Source organism: Callorhinus ursinus, unplaced genomic scaffold (genome assembly GCF_003265705.2).
Source record: "Callorhinus ursinus isolate GAN/ISIS: 27379988/994484 unplaced genomic scaffold, GSC_fseal_2.0 scaffold14, whole genome shotgun sequence".
NCBI lineage: Eukaryota > Metazoa > Chordata > Mammalia > Carnivora > Otariidae > Callorhinus > Callorhinus ursinus.
Genome location: NW_027397076.1, coordinates 29,733,649 through 29,749,357, shown reverse-complemented (window position 1 = coordinate 29,749,357; position 15,709 = coordinate 29,733,649). Strand labels below are relative to the sequence as shown.

Below are 15,709 nucleotides of genomic sequence, written 5' to 3'. Positions count from 1 at the left end.
TACAAATGACCAACAACTACATGTAAAGGTGCTCAACATCACTAATCCTAGAGGAAATGCAAATCAAAACCACAATGATGTATCATCTTGCACCTGTCAGAATGACTATTATCAAAAAAACAAGAGATAACAAGAGATGGGAGGATATGGACAAAAGGGAACCCCAGTGCACTGTTGCCAGGAATTTAAATTGGTACAGCCACTGTGGAAAACAGTATGGAGATTCCTCAGAAAGTTAAAAATAGGACGACCATACGATCCAGCAATGCCATTACTCAGTATTTATCTGAAGGAAACAAAATCATTATCTTGAAGAGACATCCCATGTTCACTGCAGCATTGCTCCCATGTTCATGCAGCATTATTCACAACAGTCAAAACATGGAAATACAACACAACAAAATGGTAATTACGTGAGATTAGGGATGTGTTTAACACATAATTGTGTTAAAGATCCCGCAGCATATACAGGTATCAGATCATCATATTGTATACCTTAAACTTACACAATGTAGTATGTCAATTATATCTCAAGGCTGGGGGGAAAAGATATGTTTGCTCTTATTTATTTATTTATTTATTTTAAAGTTTTATTTATTTATTTGAGGTAGAGAGAGAGAATGAGAGATAGAAAGCACGAGAGGGAAGAGGGTCAGAGGGAGAAGCAGACTCCCTGCTGAGCAGGGAGCCCGATGCGGGACTCGATCCCGGGACTCCAGGATCATGACCCGAGCCGAAGGCAGTCGCTTAACCAACTGAGCCACCCAGGCGCCCGCTCTTATTTATTTTTGAAACCTCAGCTTCTTGTACCTGGCACATAGCAAGCACCGAAAAAAAAATTCATTAATTGAGTAATGGAAACAAAGAAAAACTTTCTTCACAAGTAATTAAGACTACATGGTTTAAATCATTCAGTCACTTAAGGGTATGAACAAAAGAGAGAAAAAACAACTGAAGTATAATGCAGAGCAGTCTTCATGGGCATTTAATAAATGATCATGGCAAATCTATAAAGGCTGAAAGGTTTGGGTTCAGCCAAGAAATGTTAATACGGCATTGTAAGATTAAAGAAATATTATGTCACCCTAGAAACTAGAGCAATAATGGATTTTTTTAACCTGTACACATTCACTTTCCCTTCCTGTAGTAACATGTACCTTGATCTTCTCTTAAAGAAAGCCACCCTCCTCCAATATATGCAGTCTTGCTTGGTACTCTGCTCTCTCCTAGCAAAGAGTGAGCAATAAACCCAAATGAAATCAATCAGTCCCTATCTGACTCACTCTCTGAGACATCTGACTCATGAGCAGAGTGATCACATGAATGGAAAAACAATTAGAGAACTACCTAGCTTAACGGAGGCTCCACAAAGACCATCCACTGCTTCCCTCTCTAGATCCTTCCTGCTTTCTAGATCCCTGGAGCCCCTGTCTGTTCTTTCCAAAACTTGGTTTTTCAACTTTTACTTCAAGAAAATGAGCTTATCATTCTGGTATATTAAGTTAGCAAGAGTTTCCTACTGCTTGAACCAAAGAACCCTAAATGAAAATATTTCAGACATGTGCAACTAAAATAAGCAAGCCTTGAATAACAAAGTCAAGGTTAACTTCAAATGAACCCACAAAAGTGAAATGTGAGACCTGAAACATAAAACACCATATATGCTATAAGAAAAAAAAAGCAACAATAGCATAATATTCACTTATTTGTTTCTAGCTAGGTGTTTTAATTCCATTAGTAAAATCTATCATATAAACATCATCAAGACCAGAATGATAAGGAGAAAAAAACTGTGTTTAATCAGAAATGTGACCTCTATCTCAATTTTAGTTTGGTCTTACTATCCAAAATGCCTCCTGTGGAGCTCTTACATCTTATTTTATCATCCCCTATCGAACGCAGGATTTGTGGTCAACTGCATGATTAGTATTAAGAGGAGAAACATATCTAAAAATATCTATTTGAGCAGCTGACTGACAGTTCCATTTGTCTGACTGCTCTTATAATCTATGCAGTCTTTCTTAAGTAAATAACAGGAACAAAGTGTATGACCAATCTTTCTAAGGCCCTAGACCATAATCAACCCATCCCAACAACTAAAAAAAGGGGGAAGCTATAACTCCACCTCTATCTCATCACCTACCTGGTTTCTAAAATTCTAAGTTTGTGTCAAGTGCAAAGCTTAGAAACATCTTTCAAATGATAAATGTGATTTCCATAGGAAGAAAAAAATACACACATATTTCTACTATAGCCTAGGAGTTATTACTCACAAGAACAAGTTAATTAAAATGCATAATCGAGACTTATCAACATTTCCAATATGTGAGAAGTAAAGAAAAAGGATACAGAATAAACAGAAGATAAAATCCCCAAGGACAAAAAAAGGGAGGAGGGCAAAAAAAACTCTGGAAGAACCAAAAAAAAAAAAAAAGAGAGAGAGAGAGAAAGGAAACAGAACACTAATAAATAAAAATCAATACAAAACTGAGTATGTTACATTTCTCATTTCTATTACTTTTATTCTAAAGTAAGGCAGTTTAAGAAGAAAAATGAAAGCATCTGGGCACTATTTTGAAACCACAAATAGCATTCATTTTTTACTTCCATTTACACGTAGTTAAACTAAATTATATGTAATCTGTATCTAACATTTTTCTTCAACATGTTCCCACTTAGACACCCTTTAGTTTTGGCAATTGCCATTAGTGTTTCTCAAATATTCACAGGGAAAGACTGCTTTAAGCAAAGCTAAGATGTTTCTTCTAAAGAGAGACAGGAGAGGGGAAAAAAAGAAACATGATTTTAAAGTAACTGAAAAGTGTTGCAATTTCATTTCCCAACCAATTTCAGATTTGGTATTTAAACACTTGGCTTCTGGCACATACTTCTGCTTCTGCAGACCCTATTTACTGATCTTTTCCAAAATCATATAGATATACCATTGAAACCTAGTGTTGCTTACTACCAATGATTTTGAGGGAAAGAACAACATCAACTGCTGTCTAATTCCTTCTCACCAGCTGAAAGTACTTAGCATCTTCCTTAATACAAACAATATCTGCCCTGGAAAATATCAAGCACAAAACCCTGTTGGTGGCAACATTTTGAAAACATAAACAAAAACAAGTAAATGAAAACAAAAATCACCATATACACAAACACAAGCAGTGATGGCAAGAGAGTAAATTATGCAAGGACTTTTTTTCTATTTTCAAAATGATTTTGGGTAAGGGATTTATACTACCTCCAAAATTTATAAAAATAAAGCAAGAGTGTGATATTGGCATACCATAATATACCAGTGGAAGAGAACAGAAAGTCCAGAAATGGACCACACATCCACGGTCAATTAATTTGCAACAGAAGTGCCAAGGAAACCCAATAAAAAGGAAAATATTTTAAGTAAAAACCTCATTAAAAGAGAGAAAAAAAAACCTGACTTACACTAAACACAAAAATTAACTCAAAATAAATCACAGACCTAAATATAAAAGCTAACATAAATGTAAATACAAATATTTCAATATAGGGACGCCTGGGTGGTTCAGTCGTTAAGCGTCTGCCTTCGGCTCAAGTCATGATCCCAGGGTCCTGGGATCATGCCCCGCATCAGGCTCCCTGCTCCGTGAGAAGCCTGCTTCTCCCTCTCCCACTCCCTCTGCTTGTGTTCCCTCTCTCGCTGTGTGTATCTCCGTCAAATAAATAAAATCTTTATAAAAAAATTTTTTTTAGTATTTCAATATAAAACTTTTAGAATAAAATAGAGAAAATCTTCACAAATTTGGGGTAGGCAAAAATGTCATAGGAGACTAAAAAACACAAACCATAAAAGAAAAAACTGGTATGCTAGACTCCATGAAAATTAAAAGCTTCTCTTCAAAAACAGTTAAGAAAATGAAAAGGTAAGCCACAGACTAGGAGAAAACATACACAATACATACATTTGACAAAGAACTAGAACCCAGACCATATGAAGAACTCTTAAAAGTCAGTAAGAAAAAGCAGAAGTTTTTAAATAGACAAAAAAATTTAAACAATAAATAATAATACAAATGACCAACAAACCCGTGAAAAGATGCTCAATACCCTCCTGGTCATCAGTAAAATGAAAATGAAAAACCACAATGAGATACTACTACACAACCACTAGAAACACCAAAATGTTTTCAACTGTTGACAAGGAGGAGGAACAACTGGAACTCTCATATACTGTTGGTGGAAATGGAAAACAGTAGAACCATTTCTGCTCAAAGACTTGCACATGGATTTTTCATAGCAGTTTTTTTTTTAAAGATTTTATTTATTTGAGAGAGATAAAGAGAGAGGGACAGTGAGAGAGCAAGCAAGTGCACAACCGGGGAACGGGGGTGGGGTGGGGGGGGAGGGTGGTTAAGGAGAAGCAGGCTCCCCACTGAGCAGGAATCCTGGATCAGGACCTGAGCTGAAGGCAGACGCTTAACCAACTGAGCCACCCAGGTGTCCCTCATAGCATTTTTATTTGTAATAGCCAAGTCAAATATCTACCAATAGGTGAATGAACAAACTGTAGTACATTCACACAATGGAATACTATCCAGCAATAAAAAGGAACAATCTCAAAAACATGCTAAGCAAAAGAAGCCACACAAAAGTACATATTCTATGATTTCATTTGCATGAAATTCTAGAACAGACAAAAAACAATGTGTAGTGGATAGAACTCAAATCAGTTGCTGCCTGAAGAAGAGCTGGGAAAGTGGGGAGAGTGGAGAAGGGGAACTATTAAGTGGGAAAAGGGCACAAGGGATTTTGGGGACTGATGAAAACACTCTGTATCTTGATGGTAGTGACAGTTACATGGGCGTATGCATTTGTCAAAATGCATCACATTATATACATAAAATGGGTGCATTTTATTCTGTGCAAATTATATCAAAATAGTGTTTGGTTTGGGTTTTTTTCTTTTAAGTGCTGTTGGTACGTTAAGTGATAGAGAGCAAGAAAGGAAAGACTACACAAATAGATAAGGCAGAATGATACTGTAAAAAGCAATTTTTTTAAATGATAGGAGAAGCTCAAATTCTAGCACAGCTAAAACGAGGAATGTAACAGAATTTATTTAATTTCAATGTAAAGTGAGCATAACTCACAGGATAGCTATGAAAATTAAATGAGATCGTTAACACTGTACCTGGTACATCACAGAAACACAGCTCAGATTGGTTGACTTTGTATTTATCCATGTTAAGTGTTAAAGCAAAACCAAGAAAATAAGTAACAGTTACATGGAGTAAATCATGAAAGAACTTTTAGAGGAAATAAGTTTAGATGCCAATTTTAAAAGGAGAAAAGGAAATGGATGAAAAGGAAGGAGGGCATTGCCGGTGGAGGGAACGGTAATATGCAGAAAAACGGGAGGTGGCAAGGAGCAAGTGGCATGCAGGAGCTGGAAAAGTCAGCATGCCTGTGGCAGTGAGTCCATATACGGGAATAACCAAACAGCAGGGCAGTCTTCCCATCTGACATAAATATTCATTTAAATTTTACAGTAGGATCCAGAATAGTAACTTCATCCAGTTGATGCTATGACACAACATAATCTCAACTTCACAAGAAAAATAAATTTAACTATTTAAAGCAAGAAAAAAGAAAAAGTTCTGTCTTTCTGTTGAAAAAATATGAATGGGTACAATCATCAGCTTCAGTATCTTGGAAGTTAGCCATAGTTCTTTCCCTAAAGAAAAAATAATTATTAAAATATAATTACAGCGAAGCAACATATGGCCTTGCTGTGCAGCTGTCATTGCACTCCTAAAATTATGAAAGCTACACTTTCCAGAATCTAAAATCTTTAAGTGATCACTCTGAAAAACAAGATATAAAAAATCTCCTCAAAAGAACTAACCAGCTACAACAAAAATTATCTCATGGCATGCTACTCAACGTCAGAATGCTAGAGTTCTATTCCAAGAGACCTGAAGTGACCAAGATCAGGATTCTTGAGCACTTATATAATTTCAAAATGTTATTACGTGTATGCATTTAAATGTGTTTAATAAAAAGAATGCAGGGTTAGCATTCAAACTAACTTAAATCCTTACTAAGATTTTACATATTTAGCAGAGTAACTCCTTTCTATAATTTATACATAAAACAGTTAATGTCATTTCAGTGTTTTAATTCTGGGAGGAGACAGCTAAGAACACTAGTAAGAACTTAGGCTAACTTAGTTCCCAGAATGAGAGAAATGTACAGACATGTAGACAGAATGAGATGCACAATGAAAAAGGAAATATTAAAAGGCAATAATACTGACCTTTAAATAGAGCAGCAGAAATATAGCTATGGTGAGGACAACAAAGCTACAAGACTAAATTAACTCAAGTCTCTTGTTGAGGAAGGACGTAATCCAGTGACAGTCAGCTAATACAAGGTTTCATCTGCTCCATTTACACAAACCAATATCCAGTTAGAGGCCTTGGCTCAAAGTAGAACATGTAGAGACTAAAGAATGACCTTACCTACTTTTGCTTTCTTGGGCCCACATGATATATACATCAATGTAATACCTGAAATAATTATGAATGCATAAAAAATTATTAATGTGCTATACCATCCAGAATCATGATTTTCCCTTTAAAATTTCCTTTGATGATTGTATTTTTATACTGTAAAATACCTTTTAAAGTATTTCCTGTCTATATACACTAAAAAAAGGAAGTTACTATTTTAAGAAACATAAATTTTAAAAAAAGTTTTTAACAGCAAGATTAGCAATAAAATATTAGTTAAGACCTGCCACTGTTTGGGATGCCTGGGTAGTTTAGTTCGTTAAGCCTGCTTCTCCCTCTGCCCCTCACCCTGCTGTCATGCTCTCTCTTTCATTCTCTCTAATAAATAAAAATATTTAAAAAAAAAAGACCTGCCATTGTTTTTCTGTTTTTGTTTTTTGTTGAAAGATTTTAGGAGGCTGATACTGCTAAAAATTCTTTTTAAAATGAGGATTGTGAAACTTTTTAAATCAACCTCCTTCAAAATGACTAAAGGGATAACAATCAACATGAGAACAGTCCCTTTAAGTGTACTTCAAAGGCTAAATCACTGTAAATAAACATTTTATGTAGAGATGGGAAATTTGCCCATGGTGCATCTGCATTACTCAGATTAAAGATTTGAGGAAGAGGTTCAAAATTTAAAAAAATAAAGTCTCTTATAAAAAGCCCTAAGAGCTCCTATTAAGTAATTGGAAGGGGAATAAAAGTAGCCTGATTCTCTTGCTAAGGGTGTAAGTATCTTTTTGGTTATTCAGTTTAGAAACATGCCACCCAACAGCCAGCTACATAGAAAAAAGAATACACACAGGGCGCCTGGGTGGCTCAGTTGGTTAAGCGACTGCCTTCGGCTCAGGTCATGATCCTGGAGTCCCAGGATCGAGTCCCATATCAGCTCCCTGCTCAGCGGGGAGTCTGCTTCTCCCTCTGACCCTCTTCCCTCTTGTGCTGTCTCTCATTCTCTCTCTCTCAAATAAATAAAATCTTAAAAAAAAAAAAAGAAAATGAAAAAAGAATACACACAAAAAGTAAATTTAAATTAAAGCTCTCCCTGGACAAGCTATTGTTGGAGTCACTAGTTTTCTAAATGATTCTTCTTCATACCTTTTTGTGGCTTTGCCTTACTAAAATCCTATTTGAGATAAAAAAAAAAAAAAACAAACTAAATTTTAAAAAAGAATTTAAGCAAAAAATCAAATGAAAAGGGCGGAGATATTTAAAATACATAAAAGTAAACAGAAAATATTAGAAAAATAAAAACTAAAGATTAGAAATAAGAGTACATAAAATGTTAGTGGACAAACACACTATGGACAAAAAAGATGAAAACAGCTAAAAACAGGTAAAAATTAAAAGGAAATAAAATCAGCAACTTAAGACACTGAGAGCAGAAAAACAAAAACTATCTTTTAATCAACATAATATTAATAAAAAGAACGTAACAATGCTAATTCAAGAGCTGAACATCTTCACTCAAAAATTCTTTAAACCAAGGGGCACCTGGGTGGCTCAGGTGGTTGAGCATCCGACTCTTGGTTTTGGTTCAGGGCATGGAATGGAGCCCTATGTCAAGCTCCGCGCTCAGCGGAGAGTATGCAGGAGATTCTCTCCCTCTGCCCCTCCACACCCCCTTTAAAATAAATAAATCTTAAAAAAAAAAAAGCGGGGGGGGGCACCTAGGTGGCTCAGTCAGTTAAGCGTCTGCCTTCGGCTCAGGTCATGGTCCTGGGATCAAGTCCCACATTGGGCTCTTTGCTCAGCAGCGAGTCTGCTTCTCCCTCTGCCTGCAGCTCCCCCTGCTTGTGCGTGCTCTGACAAAGAAAATCTTAAAAAAAAAAAAAAAAAATTCTTTAAACTAAGACTTCTTTGCCTTCTCAAGTGGTTTCCTGAAAACGTAATACAGCTCCTAGCCTCATACCAATGACTCCTACTCCTAGTACCTTGGCTTTTATAAGATACTTACGTGAGAAGGTGACACAATTCCTTAAAAAATGCTGTGCAGTAAGCATGATGATTGGGTGTTCACTCCATTGTGTGACATGTGCCTCCCTCAAACCTTGTTACCACCTCGGCACATCACCCATCTGATGTGGAGAAAAAAGCATTGAGCAGGCCCAATGGGCTCATCTGCCATTAGCACTCAGTAGGTACAACCAAACCCTGACCCACCTATATCCCACACCCCCAAAAAAGTGATATAAATTTTTAGTGCAAAAACTTAATGAGTTCTGAGAAAGTCTTTTTGTTTCTGTTTTGTTTTGGTCAGCACTACCCTAAAAGCATTAGGTATGCCTACTAAGTGAGTACACTAGTAAATGATGGGACATTATTTTTTTGAATCTTGTTTCTAATGTGCTTCCTCCCCAAACTACTGTATTTTTAACTTGGCAAGAACTTCTCCCATGAGGTGTTCCCAGATGGGTTAAGATAATCACTTTTCATATAAAATTGAAGGAAATGTCTGCCCTTTGAAATCCTAGCATTCCTAAACAAATTTTAGAGCTATTAGAAACCTTCAAGTCAACCACTTGCCATCTCTAAATTTTACAGATGAAGAAACTAAAAAACAGAAGGGCTAGTAAGTCCCAGACTAATGTTCTAAGAACAAAATATAAAGTCAATGGAAGGAATTATTAGGATTTAGCCTCTTAAAGATGTACTGATTGGTAAAACAAAACAAAAAAACCTGCAAAACAGTATAATACTAGTTCTTTTTTCTTTTTTGAAGAATTAAACATACAAGTATCCATACAGACAGGGCACAAGGAGTAGGGAGTAAGAAGACTATCTAGAAGAATAATACCAAACTGCTAATAAATGGGCTATTTTGAACATAAAGTGTGGTCTAGTAGCAGCAGAAACTAACTTTATGAGTTTCTGTAGCTGCTGAATTTTACAGTCAACACATGTTGACACAATAACCTAATTTTTACTTAAAAAAAATTTAGAGCACCTGGCGGGCTCAGTTGGTTGAGCATGCGACTCCTGATCTTGGGATTTTGAGTTGGGTTGGGCATGGAGCCTACCTAAAATTTTAAAAATAAATAAAAAATTTAGAAATACATAATTTACCCTGAAAAGAAAATGCATCTTGAAATGCTTTAAGTCTCAATATCTCCCTCTCTCCCTGTCTCTCCTCCATCCCACTCCTGTGTGTTAGTGTGTGTGCATATATTACCATGCAATTGGGGTTCACCTTCAAATTACCTTAATTTGTTTTCATATTAAATGTGGTCTTCTCTTGGGGCGCCTGGGTGGCTCAGTCATTAAGCGTCTGCCTTTGGCTCAGGTCATGATCCCAGGGTCCTGGAATCAAGCCCTGCATCGGGCTCCCTGTTCCACTGGAAGTCTGCTTCTCCCTCTCCCACTCCCCCTGCTTGTGTTCCCTCTCTCGCTGTGTCTCTGTCAAATAAATAAAATCTTCAAAAAAAAATAGGGACGCCTGGGTGGCTCAGTCAGTTAAGCGGCTGCCTTTGGCCCGGGTCATGATCCCAGGGTCCTGGGATCAAGTCCCACATCAGGCTCCTTGCTCAGCAGGGAGCCTGCTTCTCCCTCTCTCTTCCTCTGCTTGTGTTCTGTCAAATAAATAAAATCTTTAAAAAGTAAATAAATAAATGGGGTCTTCCCTTAAGAATAGCATAACATTAATATGTTAGAATAATTCTAACAAGTTAAGGTAATTTAAGTAAAAGACTGAATTATAAAATTCATGTAAAGACATTTTCCTTTAGATACACAGTAGTAAAAAATGTATTTGTAATGAGTAAGAGTATTTGTAATTTAAAAATTTTTATATAAATGCATATTGCTAAAGTGTTTTTAATGTTAAAAAACATTATTCTTGATAGGCTAAACATCCTCCCCCCTACCCCCACACCCCCCACATAGTTTATTATTTTACTATGGTATTCCTCACAAGATGGTAAGCACAATGATAAGCTTGAGCTCATTCCTCTGTGTAAATTATGAATTTCAGAATCAGGAAGTCCAAACAATGATATTTTATTATAGAGTTATCCACAGACTCTTATGCTGTCCCTCAAGGTTATTTATGGTGTCCCTCAAAGTTATTTATATTTCCCATAATTATGGAATATTAAATATCTGTCCAAAGAGTAAGGGATGTCGGGACGCCTGGGTGGCTCAGTCGTTAAGCGTCTGCCTTCGGCTCAGGTCATGATCCCAGGGTCCTGGGATCGAGCCCCACATCGGGCTCCCTGCTCAGCGGGAAGCCTGCTTTTCCATCTCCTCCCGCTGCTTCTGTTCCCTCTCTCTCTGTCCAATAAATAAATAAAATCTTTAAAAAAAAAAAAAACAAAGAGTAAGGGATGTCTTAAATGAGTAAATTATATTTCCTTCACTCCTCTCCCCGTTTTTTTTTTTTAAGATTTTTAATTTATTTATTTGACAGACAGAGAGGCACAGGGAGAGAGGGAACACAAGCAGGGGGAGTGGGAGAGGGAGAAGCAGGCTCCCTGCGGAGCAGGGAGCCAGATGAGGGGCTCGATTCCAGGACCCCGAGGTCATGACCTGAGCCGAAGGCAGATGCCTAACCACTGAGCCACCCAGGCGCCCCATTTCTTTTTCAACCTGTTGACACTGGTGCCCACCCTTGTAATTCCACTACAATTACACAAAGATCATTTATTAACAAATTTAATGCTTAATTTGCCACACCCTTATTCAAAGACTCTCCTCACCCTCTAGTCCCCTTCACCAATCCTTTTTTGGTTTTCACCAGCTCCCTTCACTCTGTCCGGGACTAGTGTCTCAGGGTTTCATTCTACTGGAGCCTCTTCTTTCTCCCTCACCTTCAACTACCACTTCCATGCAGTTGCTCCCTATCCGTATTACCAGCCTAAAACTTTCTCCTACATTCAAAGCCACATATCTAATGACCTGCAGAAGTTCAAAAACTTTTAGGATGCATCAGAACCATCTAGAGGGCTTGCTCAAAAAAACAGATTTCTGAGCCCCACCTCCAAAATTTTTGATTCAGTGAGTCTGAGCAGAAACCTAAGAATCTGCATTTCTAATTAGTTCCCAGGTGACACACTTTGAGAACCACTGGTCTACATGATTCTCCCTCAGATAAATTAGAGATACCTTAATTTCAACACAACCTAATGGGTCTCCCAGCATCTACCCTGGCTGCCTCCAAACCATTCTTTACACACATCCAGAGTGATATTCTAATCCTGATCATTTCATGATCTTTGTTTAAAATATTCTAATCGTTTCCAAGGGATCTTGAGACAAAAATCAAAATCCTTAATATGATCTATCAAACCCTACATGACCCAACCTCTGCCTACTGCACCACACTATTATCATTCCTATTTTTTTTTTTTAACACTCCAGCCACAGTGAACTCTTTCAGTTCCTAGCAAAAGCCAAGTTCCTTGCTGTTCCAGGATATTTAAACAAGATGTTCTGCCAGAAATATTCTTTTTTGCTTCAGCTCAAGTCACCTTCCTTGGCTCCCCTCCCCCACTAGGTCAGCAAATTCTTATTTCTTGCTCTTAGCACCCTCCATAAGGTAATTACACAGTGAATTGTGCAATTAGTGGTTTATCTATTCCACACCTTCCCACACATACCTCCACACCTTCCCACACATACATGCTCAAAGAGGTCACAGGTCTCTCTAGTTCCCACTGAATTTTTAGCCCCTTGCATAGTGACCTGCACTCAAATATCTGTTGAATTAATGGTCTTATAACATCAAATTATCTTGAAACCCCAAAAGGAAAAGTATTATTTAAAAGGGATTAGAAGATTTTTTTTTTTTTTATTATCCTCTAATACCTACAAATGAGAAAGCTTCATTAAACTCCACTATCTGGAAGTTTAAAATCAAGAAAAATAATACCTTCAAAAGGTAAAATGAAATCTTCCTATCACAAGTTCCTGTGCAGCCAGATACATAGATTACTGTTTATTAACTGCACTAATAAAGTACTAAAATCTAAAAGCTATTCACTAACATATAAGTATACAAGGCAGCCTAAGATAATTTTTGCATAAAAATTAATTTACATGTAAATTTGCATCAGAGTACATTCAGGCTTAGCAAAAGAAGTAGTGTTAGTTCATGCCAGGAAGTGGGATGGGGTATCTGTCTAGAATTAATCCCATATGTGGATAACCACAAATTACATAATACTAATATAACCAAGAATTAAATTACTGTGCAAATAAATGTTCTATAGATTCTCATCTCCTTTAAAATAGAAAGAGTATCTGCTGTCTGTAATTCATTCATCAACTCCTCTTCTCTAAAGTGCATGCTAAGTCAGCATAGCACTAACCTAAGTGGCAAACAGAAGAGATATATCTTAAGATGTAACTTTAATACAGTAGAATTTATAACGAAATAAAGGTTAAACTCCATTCAGAGTAATCATTTTTATAGGCTATTTCAAGTTGTCACCACATAAAACAATTTTGGGACTGCTCTTTTCTAATCACTTCCTTAACTACCTTACAAGTGACATTAGGATAATAGGTTTCATCCCTTTGGTCTGCTTATTTTTAACTAAAAATGGCATTCCTCATTTTGAACCCTAATTTTATGTTTGAGATTTGGTTCAGAGTAACTTCCCATTTTTTCCACAGATCAAATCCATTCTCAAAAGATGTCATTTGCCACCACAGAATGTAGGTTAAAAGAATAAGGGAGCACCTGCGTGGCTTGGTCAGTTAAGCATCCAACTCTTTGATTTCCACTACGGTCATGATCTCAGGGTTGTGAGATCAAGCCCCATACTGGGCTCTGCGCTGGGAATGGAGCCTGCTTCAGATTCTCCCTCCCCCGCCCCGCCTCTCAAAAAAAAAAAAAAAAAAAAAAGAATGACGCTGAGGAAACTAAGGAAATACAGAAAGAATAGTTCCAAAAGTGTTTTTGAACAACAGTGACATTGTTTAAATAAATTCAAGATAACTTTGAACACACCAATCATCTCTTAGACAAATAAGTTCTACTATATTTACTTAAAAATTGGTCCCATTTCCGCTTTGGGCACAATTCATGGATAGGCCTGATCCATGACTTCTGGCTTTCCTAAAAAACAGATGCAGTAAAGCATAAGCACATTTACTATAAACTAAAAGATTAAGAAATGAAACAAGTTTTAGGAATAAAATCTGGTGGTCTACTATAACATGGCTTGCAGAGGTAATATGGCATACTAAACAGAATATGAATATAAAATGAGACAGGCCAAGGTTCAACTTCTTACTTGGCCGCTTAGTAGCTATGTGACTGAGCATGCTATTTGAACATGGAGTCTGTACATGAATAATACCATCAGTAAAATGGTAATAATACCATGTATTTCAGAGCTATTATAAGGATATTACATAGTATATTGTCTGATTAGAATTCTATCCCCTGACATCTTCAAAGAATCCTCATAAGAACCTAAAAGGCTATCTGCTCCAAGCTCTCCATTTTACTAAGACCTACAAGACTAAGTGGTTTGCCAAGGTCATACAGTTACTTAGTAGGAAAGACAATACTTTTGGCAGGTTCCTTATTCTCCCAGTGCATCTGTTTACTACATCAGTTGGTGTTTGTAATGTTATGTTGCCCAAGCCTGTGACAGAGGGTCTCAAAGATGGTTTCTGAGACAGTAATAAATCAAGAGCACTTAAGGGCAGTGCTTACAAATACGATACTGGCAATCAAATATTAATAATTTAGTCCTATATATTAAATGTCTCTCTTGGATTTTAAGTCTTTTTTCTTAAAGTTAGGTATTTTAAATTACAGCTAAAACTACCTGAATATGCATAAATTGTCAGTTTTCTTGAAAGGTTCTTTTCTAAGGAAAGTATGAACCTTGTCTTAAATCAAGATACCAGGAAAAAATAAATGTGTTTCTCATTTTTTAAGTATGGTAACCGCTTATAATAAACCAAAGAGTTATCTAGTTTCCTAAAAGTAAAATTAATGCCCATACTTAAGCTAAGAGTTCTTTATCAAGGATCAAAGCTTAAAATGCAAGATCTAAAATTAATTCAAGACAATCTCAAAAAATGTTATTATTGACTTTCTTATTCAATCTCAAAAACAGTTTCTTCATATTTTGATACAGACTAATAATGGCTTTCTATCTTGGACATGAAAGAAAAATGAGTATCTGAGTGCCTAACTCTGGCCTAGATGCTTCTGGGTTTTTAATTCTAAGTATAAATTACCACAACCAAAGTACTCATCATCTTTAATTTATCATGTAAGTAAACAAGACACATAATTACACTTCTGCATGCCAATTCAAAAAGGATCTAAGAGAACCAACACAATTTTTAATACTTTAAGAATGACTACCAAAAATGCAAAACTATGGAGATAACTCTCATATTGAAATCCTGTTCCAAAAAAAAAACTGATTAATATGACAATGAAAAAGTTCTTGAGAATTCTAAAAAAAACATGTATTCTGAATTTAATTGAAATCATAATTTGCCTCAGAGCCACAAAACGTATCACTAATTTCAACTTTTGAGTTTGAAGAGGCTAATTACTACTACCATGAATTAAGATAACGAAAGAAATGAAACCTTACTCGTTAAAATACTAAATATGTTAAGTCATCAACCTTTTAAATGAGTATTTTTCCTGAGGAATTTTTTGTCACTAACGACAAAGTATTTTTTTTAATTCCTACATCGTAATAATAAATTCTTGGGAAAATGAAGATATAAAAACCATAATTTCCCAAACAACCAAACCTTTGAAAATAGTCAAATATTATCTATATAATGCTAAAGATCATACTTTAAAATTTCAGGAAGAGCAAGAAAAAATACCAAAACTATAAACATAATCAAAATTATAAAGGATACTGTAATGAGCCAATCAAGAAGGAAATTAATCAGGGCGCCTGGGTGGCTCAGTTGGTTAAGAGACCGCCTTCGGCTCAGGTCATGATCCTGGAGTTCCAGGATCGAGTCCCGCATCAGGCTCCCTGCTCAGCGGGGACTCTGCTTCTCCCTCTGACTCTCCCCCCTCTCATGTGCTCTCTCTCTCTCTCTCATTCTCTCTCTCTCAAATAAATAAATAAAATCTTAAAAAAAAAAAAAGGAAATTAATCATGACAACAGATATCTGAAAGGAATAATGTTAGGGATATGTGAAAAAGGTAAAGCAAGAGACCTAAGGTAAAGCAACT

General features: G+C 36.3%; 1 protein-coding gene and 1 non-coding gene across 4 annotated transcripts in view; one reads left to right on the top strand and one right to left on the bottom strand.

The window, feature by feature from the left end:
* Positions 1–15,709, bottom strand: part of OSBPL8 (oxysterol binding protein like 8) — a 159,176-nt gene that overhangs the window by 131,965 nt on the left and 11,502 nt on the right. The window contains exon 1 of one of the 3 annotated variants that reach the window (XM_073900621.1): positions 8,497–8,594. The exons of the other annotated variants lie outside the window; for them this stretch is intronic. The gene's annotated coding sequence lies outside the window, so the exon portion shown is untranslated. Of the gene's footprint in view, positions 1–8,496; positions 8,595–15,709 lie in introns of those variants that run through there. 3 annotated transcript variants of the gene reach the window in all.
* LOC112832764 (small nucleolar RNA U13) lies at positions 8,525–8,623 on the top strand. The gene has a single exon (XR_003210457.1). It is a non-coding gene; the product is annotated as a small nucleolar RNA U13 (small nucleolar RNA).